The following is a 10,951-nucleotide window of genomic DNA, read 5'->3' on the forward strand; positions in this document are numbered from 1 at the left end:
AGTCACTGGACCAAAACCACGCCCATCTGGGCTCTGCAGCAGCCCAGTCCCCGGAGCTGTGGCTAGCACCTCAGACTCTCAATCACAACTGTGACCGAATGGAACCCACGGCCAGGAGAAGCTCGAGGGGTAACTGACTCCCCCAGCTCACATACACCTGGAGGGGCAAGCCTGAGCACGCCACAGTCTCCAACAGACAAATGGCTGCGGTGATGCACACATCACAGACTGGACCCCCGCAGTGGGCCCTCTGCCCACTCACAGCTCAGAGTTTAGTTTAAGTGTCTGCACACATTCTAGGAGACACAAACCACGAGCGCCAGTCAGGCACGCAACTGCTTCTCCACGCTTCCTCCCTCCTTCTCTGCCCTGCAACAGAAGCCACGGGGCACACTCTGCATGACAAACCATCACAGGAGCACCTCAGGCTCAGGGAACACTGCTTGGATACTGAAGCAGAAGTGCCCCAGGTCTGCTTGGGTCCGGCTGCCTTCCCAGGCTGCTGCTCGGGGCGCCTGCGGCTTGGGGTGTGCTGCTCGCTGGCACACAGGCCCTGCGGTGCTGCTGGCCCAGAGTGGCAGCTCTGGCAACCTCGACCCCTCCCCAACAATAAGCTCATGTTCTGCCGGATGGGATGGCAGGTTCCTCATACAAGCTGTGTAACACCTCGGCCTTCCTGTCATGCGGGCTCGGCCTTTGGGACTGATCCCTGAGTAAATCTCTCTGTGCACCTTTCCGAGTGGTGATTTCTCTGGGAAACTGCCGTCACAGCAGCACCAGCGCGCCTTAGAAAGCACTGAGCTTTAAGCTAAGCGCTACCATTTTTGGATTCTGCTCCACTCTAAAAGTTGTTTGGCCTCTGACCTCCAGTTTATCTATAAAATGAGTAATAAGCGTGGGCCACACGGAACACAGCTGTGCCTGTACATAGTCGAGTCAGTGCTAGTTTGATTTCTTGAAACCATTCCAAGTGTGCCTTTGGGTCTGCGCTGACGATTTAGACCCCAAGCTATGAAAAAGGCCGCCCTGGGTCTGGGACAACTCTTCTCGTCTAGTTTTATGACCTTGGGCGGGGTCAATGGCCCGGCTAGAACCTCCGTTTCCCATTCTTTAAAGCGGGATGCCGGCTCCAGCCGCCCTGAGACGAGGCGCGACAGCAGGTGCGCACGGGGACGGCGGTTACCTGTCCCTTCGGCTACAGGCGAAGGGGCGGGAGAAGAGCAGGGGCCCGAGAGGGGCCGGGCCAGGGAGCAGCCGACCAGAGGCCTCGGGGAGTGTTGACAGAGAGGTGAAGGTTCAGGGCCGAGGGGCGTTTCCCCACCGCCGCGGGGGCTCCACGCAGCTTCCGAGCGGGCCTCCGCCTCCAGCCTGCCCGTCTCCCCAGTAACTCCCACACAGGTCGGAGCACCCTCCGCCTCGCCACCCCCGTAACCGGCAAGGGGGTCGCTTCCCCAGTCCTGGCAGCCCCACTCGGGCGCCCGAGCCTGCCCTCACCTGCGAGGCTGACACCGGGCCTCAATGTCAGCGGCGCCGCAGGGCCGCGAGCTCGCAGGGAAGGCGCGAAGGCGGTGACACTCAGCCTGCGGCCCAGCGATGCCCCCACCACGCCTGCCCTGGGCGGCCGAGCCCCCTTCCCCGCCGCGGCCGGCAGCCGGGGGGCCCCCACGGCCACTAGCAACCAGCGTGTGGAGCACCGCGCCGCCATCTTGGCCCGGGGACACTGCGCCTGCGCCAGCCGGCCGGCGTAGGCCCGGCGAGGACACGGCGCGCCTCACTTCCGGGGGCGGGGCCGCTACGCGCGCGCGCTGACTCAAGCTCTGCGCACGCGCAGCCGCAACGGGGCGCCTTCCCGGTAACTCACGCGGGAAGAGGTTTGCTCTGAAGAGTGTTGCTAAGTGGGTTTGCACCAAAGCGCCTCATCCTTATGTGCCGGGAATTCGCGACTGGGCCTTGTCTGTGTAAGGACCTGGCTGAGCATAACTGAATATAACTGGTCCGAGAGTTCCCGCACGCGGCGGACGACAGGTCCGTGCGGACTACAAGTCCCGGCGGGCCCTGCGGCGTCGGCCCGCGCCTCCCGGCATGCTGTGCGCCCCCCCCCCCTGGCCCGACCCCGAGACCTGCTGCTGGCCCCGGAGCCTTCCTCTGCCTCGCGTGGGTGGCGCCAGCCGCCCCTGCTGCCCAGCCCGGCCTCCTCCCCGCTCTGCCCCGCCGGCTGGACTCCGCCCCGGCTGCGTGTCGGCCGCTGCGCGTCTGGGTCTTCTCCAGCCCTGCAGCGTTCCTGCCCTGGCAGAAGGCGAGCCGGGCCACCCCAGAGCGAGCTTAATGAACGCGGCGGCGCCCACCGGGCCGCGCCGTGGACAGTGCGGGGCGGCGGCGAGCAGCGGCGCGCCGTCCCCGGTGGAGGAGCGAGCCGGGGCTCGACGGGCGCCCGCGGAGGTGGGGTGTCGGGGACCATCGGGTTGGTCTTTGGTGGTACCGTCAGGTAGGGGTGCAGGGGGAGGGTCAGAGAAGTCCGAAAGCAGGTGTCCGGAGACGTGAAGCCCGATTCGGGGTGGGTGACACGAGGAGAGACCGGCGGGAAGCCCGGCGGTTCAGCTGCCCCGCTCCCTGCGTGTGCCGCGGGCGACGGTCGGGGGTGGGAGCCCCGAAGGCCGCGGACCTCGCGGGTCCTGTGCGTGGTCCTGTGCGCGTGACTGCGCCGCAACCTGCAGCTTCGGTCTCGTCCACCCTCCCGCCAGGAGGGTTCTGCTGCGCCCCGGGGTCACTCCCTGGCCTGAACCGAAGCTGCAGTCTCCTGGTGCTGAGACTTTAACCTGCGCCACCAGGGAGGCCCCGCGGCGCTCACTTTAAATCAAAGGCTAGGCAGTACTGAGGGAGGCGTGTTGAAAGCTGGGCCAGGCGGAAAGCAAGCCGCTTCTAGTACCAGTTATCCAGGTCGTGCACACGTGGAAAAGTTCTTGAAGGAGATTACAAATGCTATCCCAGTGACCTCATAAAAAGTAAGAAACAGCCCTACTGCTGATAGAAGATCAAATCAGGGCGACCTCCCTGGTGGTGCAAGGGGTTACAGTCAGCGCCATGATCAGCAGCACAAGTCAATCCCTGGCCTGGGAGTGACCCCCAGCGCGCAGCAGATCTCTCCCGTCTCCCCCTGCCCCCCTCAGCGGTGTACTTCAGTAGATCCAGCTGCTCTGCTCCCGCTCTGTCTCTGGTGCATTCATTGCCTCACCCTCCCCCCCACACCTCTAGCTTGTGCCCCAGTTCTTGTCTGCATAAATAAATAAACCTTTAAACAGAATCAAATCAGTCATCACATTTTCTTAAGAAAAAGCCTAATCCATGGGCCCTCCCTGGTTGTGCAGCAGGTTAAAGCCCAGTACTGAGAATCGAAAGCCACTTCCGCATGAGCATGAGTTCAGTCCTCACCTGCCCCCCCCCAGGTGACCACATGGCCTGGCAGACCTCTCCTGACCCTCCCACTGCTCCCCTTACTTTGTCTATCTGCCTGTTCTGCTCCCCACTCTGTCTCTGGTAAATCCTCTCACCGCCCCTGCACCTCTGGCCTCTACCCCAGTTCTGTATGCACAAATAAATAAATCTTTAAAAAAAGAAAAGAAAAGAAAAAGCGTAATCCAGAGCGGGCCCTAACCTCACTCCCACAAAGGCTCAGAGGAGCAGCCACTGCAGGAGTTTGAAGTGAGCAGAGGTTGGCTCCTTGGTGGGAGGAGAGAAGCTTCTCCCCTATGCTGAAGGAGGCTGCGGTAGTTACTCAGAAGACAAAGCTGAGAACTTGGACAAAGGTCACTGCACTAAGCAGATCTTCAGCGCAGACTGAACAGTGTAGTATTGGAAGACGCCACTGAGGATTTCCCAGGCAGGGAGAAGTCAGTGCTTGTCTTTGCAACTCACTTTTTTTTTTTAATTGATTTATTTATGCACACAGAACTGCGGTACAGGCCAGAGGTGCAGGGCAGTGAGAGGATTCACCAGGGACAGAGCGGGGACCAAACAGGTAGACTGAAGAAGCACACTGCTGAGGGGAGCAGGGGGCGGGTCAGGAGAGATCTGCTGGGGGGGGAATGGAGTGGAGCTCGGGCTGAAGTGGCTTTAGCTTCTTAGTGCTGTGCTTTAACCCGCTGCGAAACCAGGGAGGGCCCAGAAGTTCACTTATTAGGGGCTAGTGCAGCTGGTGACTTGAAATTGAAGCTAATGCTCATTTTGATATGACGGGGCCCTGAAGAATGATGGTAAGTCTGCACTGTGTGTTCCATAAGTAGAACAAGAAAGCGTGATGACAGTACACCTGTTCACAACATGGTTCACTCAAGAGTTTATGCCCGTGGATTAGACCAACTGTTCAGGAAAAAAGCTTCCTTTCAAGGTACTACTGGTCCTTGACAATGCATCTGGTTGTACAGGCCCTTGATAGAGATTTACAGTGTTTTCCACTGTGTGTGTGGCAGAAACAACTAGAATGAGAGGTAGAGCCTGGAGATGTCACTGCACTGTTGCAGTCTCATAAATTTGAGCAGGTAAAGAGTTGCCATGTCTGGTCAGCACAGAGAATAGGTTCTCGATTTGGAACCTACTAGTGAGGAGGCAGTGAACACGGTTGACATGCCAACGAAGGGCTTCGGTATTACATAATGTGGTTGACAGGGCAGCTTCCGGTTGGAAAAGATTGCCTCCCATTTTGAAGGAAGTGCCATGGGGCGAAGTCCTGTCCAACAGCCCACCTGCTGCAGAGAAGTCTTGTGGAAGGAAGTGAGTGGCTGTGCAAACTTAATTGTCTTATTTCACAAAATGTCCACACCTGCCCCGAGCCAGCTGAGCCAAGCCCCTCCACCAGCAAAAAGATCCGGATTCACTGAAGGCTCAGCTGAAGTTAGCAGTTTTTAGTAATACAGTGTTTGGGGGCCCTCCCTGGTGGTGCCACAGGTAAAAGCACAGCACTATGAAGCTGGCCGCAGCCACTTCTCAAGTGAGATCCCCGCCCTGGAGGTGACCCACATGGCGCGGCAGACCTCTCCTGACCCGCCCGCTGCTCCCCTCAGCAGTGTGCTTCGTCCATCTGCCTGTTCTGTCCCCCGCTCTGTCTCTGGGGAATCCTCTCACCAGCCCTTCACCTCTGGCCTGTACCCCAGTTCTGTATGCACAAATAAATACATCTTTAAAAAAAATAAAAGTAAGGCATTTTTAACAAAAATGTGTATGTCGCTATTTTTTAGACATAATGCACTTAAGCCATTACAGCATAGTGTAAACATAAGTTTTACATCCACTGGGAAACCAAAAAAATTCATGTGACTCACTGTATTGCCATCCTCTCTTTATTGTGGTATCTGGAAGCGAGCCCACAGTACCTGGGAGGCGGCCCGCGTGGCTTGCAGGGGCCGAGTCAGAACAGGCGCCCCGGGCTCGCCTCCCAGCAGGTGGCAACTAGAGAGCTCACGGATCTGGAAACCTTGTGGCTTCTCATTTTTCGGTGTTCTCATCCCCCTGCCCATTTCCCCACCATGATTAAGTGAAAACCCTTCACACTGAGAAGGGGGTGGGTGTCCTGTAGGAGTTAGCAGGGCAGCTGACTGTGGGGAAAGAAGTGGGTGGCAGTGGCTACCCAAGGGGAGGAGAATCCGTCCTGGGGAGAACATAGGAGGTGGAGGCGCGGAAGACGCTAGAAGGCTCTCTGACAGCGCCCTTCACTGCAGGAGCCACAGAGAAGCGGGAGCAGACTCGGATCGAGCCCACTGCTGAGTGTGCAGCCTTCCCGGGGGTGCCTGAGGTCCAGGGATCGCCGTATTTGGGAATTGCTGGGGGACAACACGTGACTCCACAGTAAAAACAATCAGAGCGAGCAGGTTTTGGAGAAACATGAGTTCTTGGTACTGAGGTGTCTGGGGGGCAGCCTCAGGTGCCCGGTGGCTGCGGAGAGGTCTGCGCCCGGGTATGGGAACGGGCGGGGTCTGCAGCTCACCCAGGCCTTTGCTCCAGGAGAAGCAGCCAGCTGGGGCACAGCAGCCCTCTTTCTGCCGGCCCTCTGCTGCGCTCCAGAGGCAGTGAGCGCGGTGAGGCAGTGGGGGATTGCAGGAGGGTCTCATCCGCGTTCCCTGCCGACAAGGGTCATCCAGGTCAGTCCAGACAACAGGATCGGCCAAGTCTGTGGCCATGCGAGGGGATGGCAGTGAGTTGGGGGCCGCCAGGGCGGGGAGAAGGGCCTGAACCAGTCTCAGCTCACAACTTCTCCACTCTCAGCCTGCCTTTGCTCCCAGGACTCTCTGGAAAGAGTCCAGTGGGTGTGGAATGTGTGAGCCAGATATCCCCAGGCAGGACATCTGCAGAAGACAGTTCCTGCAGGAGGAGACCGGCTGTGTCCTGGCCTCGGCCCCTGGGTGCTCCCTGGTGGGACCCCCATTGCTAGGGCTCCCCTAAACAAAGCACAGGGGGCCCAGCCTCACAGCTAACTAGTCAGACTGAGGCTGAGCTTCAGCGAAGCACTGCAAACCCGAGGGATGCAAGGAGCCCTTTCAAAGGAAGACCAGAGATGCTGCGAGCTAGCCCTGTGTCCCGGAGCCCAGCACATCCTCTTGGAGAACGGCACACTCTTCCACAAAATGGCCTGTACAGATGGGTGGTCACCGCACAAATGACGCGTAGTGTCTCTAACTCTTAAAATAGTTTGCAGGGCATTATAAAAGTTCAAAACAAATCATTAGGTGCAGTAAGACTTCAGCTTCCCAAGAACACATGCGTCTACCTTGATTTGAGAGCCAAAATAATAATGCAGGGCACTGCCAGTTGGGGAAGCCAGAACGGTGTTTCCCCAGTTTTTGAAATATATTTCTTTCCTGTGCGGAAATGACGCAGGCGTCTGCCTTCCGGCGCCGGCTCCTGGGATGCGCCGGGGAGGGACACATGTAAGAGCTGCTGGGCCTCCCTGTGCGCCAGGAATTAAATCGCAGCGCTGTGAAGCCTTCCGCAGCCACTGCAGCACAAGTTCGATGCCTGGCCAGGGAGGGACCCCCATGGCGCTGCGCCTGGATTTCTGTCGACCTGCCTGTTCTGCTCCCCACTCTGTCTCTGGTGAAGCCTCTCACCCACCACACCTCTGACCTGTACCCCAGTTCCATAAGCGTAAATAAATAAATCTTTAAAAAAAAAAGTGTTCTCTATACATCTTTTTTTTTAAATATTATTATTGGCCCTCCCTGGTGGCGCAGTGGGTTAAAGCACAGCACTAAGAAGCTAAAGCCACTTCTGCGTGAGTTCAATTCCCACCTGCCCCGGAGGCGACCACATGGCGCAGCAGACCTCTCCTGACCGTCCGCTGCTCTCCTCAGCAGTGGACTTCATTGATCTGCCTGTTCTGCTCCCTGCTCTGTCTCTGGGGAATCCTCTCACCCTCCGCATGTCTGGCCTATACCCCAGTTCTGTACGAATAAATAAATAAATCTTTAAAAAATATATATTATTTACGTATGCATACAGCACGGAGGACCGGTGGCGAGAGGCTTCCCCAGAGACAGAGCGGGGAGCAGGCAGGCCGAAGGACGAGCACACCGCTGAGGGAGCAGCGGGCGGGTCAGGAGAGGTCTGCTGCGCCATGTGAGCTTGGCCAGGGATTGAACTCGGGCTGCGGTGGCTGCTGATAGCTCCACAGCTCTGGCTTTAGCCCCTGCGCCGCGAGGGGAGGCCCCGCAGTCGTGTGTTTTGAGTTTCATAGAATGAGAACTTCCCTACCGTGGGCTCCCGGGTTCTGACTCATTGTGAGCTATGTTTGGAGACAGGCTGTGGGGCTGAAGCCCTTCTGCCCGGCACCCGCCGCGGGCCTCAGCCCCGGGCCTCCCCAATTTGCCGGACTGCCTTTCAGGGTGGCGGTGTCTCCCAGTGTCCTCGCAGGCAGCGCGACCTGGAGCAGTGTGCACCTCAACATCACAGCTGGTGACTCACCCACTCGGGGGCTGGGGCGAATCCTGGCTTCAGGTCAGCCTTGCAGGTCACCGAGTAACTCATGGAGGCTGGACCCTGTTACAGGAGGGATGGGGACCTCGGGCGCCGGTCACGCTAGGCTTTGGAGTCCTTCTGGTCCTTCCCGGTCCCCTGCTTGGAGCTCAGGCTGGGCTGACACCGGCTGCCCAGGGGCTGTGCTCCCGCCAGCCCAAGTGTGGAAAGCCAATCACTGGCCCCAGCACGGCCCTCCCTGGCCCTCCCTGGGAGCGGAATGAGAGCCACGGAAGTGAGGTGCCCGCAGGCGGGGTTGCGGGAAGGGGAAGGGGACTCGCAGGGCAGCTTTACAGTGGCTGGTGGGGCTCAGCTCTGCCTTTTGCCACATGGGGACATGGACCCAGCATGGCTGGCTCTCTCCAGTCTTCAAGAGGCTGAAATCCAAACTTAAAAAAAATTTTTAAAGAAGATTTTATTTATTTTTGCATAGAAGAACTGGGGTCAGGCCAGAGGCGTAGGGGTAAGAGGACTCACCAGAGACAGAGTGGGGACAGAACAGGCGGATGGATGGAAATCCACCACTGAGAGGGCAGCCACGGGAGCAGCTGACCCATGGTGGGCAGCCCCCTGGCCAGGGACAACTCTCTCAGCAGCTGCCTCAGGGCAGCCTCACGACTGCGCTTTAACCCCTGCGCCACCAGGGAGGCCCGGTTCACAGGTACTACATTCGCTCACAATGCTGAGCTGCCAGCTCCAGAGACTTTCATCCTAAAAAGCTGAATCTCTCTACCCGCTGACCTGCCTCCCACCCCGGAACCGCCCCTCGAATCTGTACGGTTCGTCTTGGGAAGCTGGAGTCTTTCCATCTGTGTCGCTGGAGGTCTCCTGTGGCAGAACCCCTCCTCTGCCGGCCAACCTCGCTGACCTGCGGGAATTTGCCCACTCTCGGGGTGAGCATGGCCCCAGGCTGCTGCTCGCTTCGCCCACCAAGGGGCTCCGCCTGCCACGTTGGCTGCCATGAACAATGCTGCTATGAACTTGGGTGTCCGAATATGTCTTTGTGACCCCACTTTCAATTCTTTGGGGTCTAAACCCAGAAATGAAATAGTTGGATCAGATGGTAATTCTATTTTTAATTTTCTGAAGAACCTCCAACTGTTTCCACAGCAGTGGGTCACTTCACATTCGGTCAGCACTTGTAATTTTTTTTTTTTAAGATTTATTTATTTGTGCATACAGAACTGAGATTCAGGCCAGAGGCTCAGGGGCGGTGAGAGGCTTCACCGGAGACAGAGTGGGGAGCAGAACAGGCAGATCGACGAAGTACACTGCTGAGGGGAGCAGCGGGCGGGTCAGGAGAGGTCTGCCGCGCCATGTGGTCACCTCCGGGGCAGGCGGGGATCGAACTCATGCGGAAGTGGCTTCAGCTTCTCAGTGCTGCGCTGTAACCCGCTGCGCCACCAGAGAGGGCCAGCAGCACTTTTCTGCGGTTGCTGCTTTCCACTCTAGAGTGCTTTTCAGCTTTAAAACAATACGGAGATTGTCCACCTCGAACTTAAAATGGACAATAAGTAATAACAGTAAATGATCAGAATACTCTCGTCTAAATCTCTTGGTTGATATTTAAATCAAAACATAGAAATGGGCCTCCCTGGTGGTGCAGGGGTTAAGTCTCAGCGCTATCAAGCTATTGCCAGCCACTGTGGTCAGGGAGTGACCCACATGGTGTAGCAGACCCCTCCTGGCTCCCAGCTGCTCCCCTCGGCAGTGGATTTCAGTAGATCTGCCTATTTTGCTCCCCACTCTGTCCACATCTCTGGGCTACACCCCAGCTCTTGCATGCATAAAAAAGTAAAACTAAATCTTTAAAAAAGAGAAAAGAAAGAAGCCAGACAAAGGAGCACAGTGCTGGCTGATTCTGCGTACAGAAGGTATGGCAGGGGTACAGAGGCCTGCTTACCGGCCTTGGCCACAGAGAAGGAGGCGGAGCTGTTATTTAATGGGTACAGAGTTTCAGTGCTGCATGAAAAAAAATCTGCCTGGCTGTTGCACAATACCTTCCTTACTGTCCTTACCACCAGGGAACAGTACACTTTAAAATGGTAAATTTGTATGTCCCTCCCCCCAAAACAAAACAAGACAAAAGAAAGCTGCATTAATAGCTTACCAAACCATCTCTAGAAGGCAGGGAGGTCCCTTTTCTAGAGCTGCTGGAATTCTTGCCTCTGGAGAGCACCTGCCCAGGGCAAGTTGTGCTGGGGGTGGGAGGAGGGCTGGAGGAGTAGGGGCTGGAAGGAGTGGGGGCCGGTGGGGGGTAGGGTGATTAAAATCCCAATCCCTCAGCTCTCCTGTCTGAGGTGGTTTCCTGCTCTTACCTGACTTAGGTAAGAATTCCTCACAGCTTACCTATGGGAAGTGATGACAGAATTTGCATTTGGGGTCAAATGGTGCCCATACCCTGCCCAACTTTGGGAATCTACCTCTGGGGGACGCCATAGGCTGCAGAGATTTTCAGAGCAGCTGGCATTCCTCAGATCAGAGTCCCCTTGCCAGACACGCCTGAGCAGGTGTCCTTTCTGTGTTCAAGCAGAAAGCATGTTCTGGAATCAGGGAGTCAATTTTCAAAGCGAAGAGAAATGGGTAAAAGCCCACAGAATGGTGAGCGGACCGTGTCAGCTCTTTCCTCCGGAGTTGCTGGGGACCAAGCAAACCCGTCGGGCATCTGTATTTAAGGAACTCCCAATCGCCCCCATCTTTGACCCTGTCCATTTACCTGTCCTCCCCACAGAGGCCTGCGGCTACGTCGTGCCCTAATAAGGCCGAGGAAGGGTGGGTGAGTGCAGGGGCTCTCGAGTGGGTCCACGTACACGGATCTGGGCTCTTTCTCCCGCTGTGACTTAGTACCTGCGCGACGGAGCAGCGGTTCCCGATTCGGGAGCTGGTCCCAGTCTCTGCAATGGAGCCGGTTCGTTTCTGCCCTCTTCTCCCACGGAGGCGGAGGGGGGGC

This window comes from Condylura cristata, unplaced genomic scaffold (genome assembly GCF_000260355.1).
Source record: "Condylura cristata isolate star-nosed mole 26May11 unplaced genomic scaffold, ConCri1.0 scaffold00032, whole genome shotgun sequence".
Classification (NCBI taxonomy): Eukaryota; Metazoa; Chordata; class Mammalia; order Eulipotyphla; family Talpidae; genus Condylura; species Condylura cristata.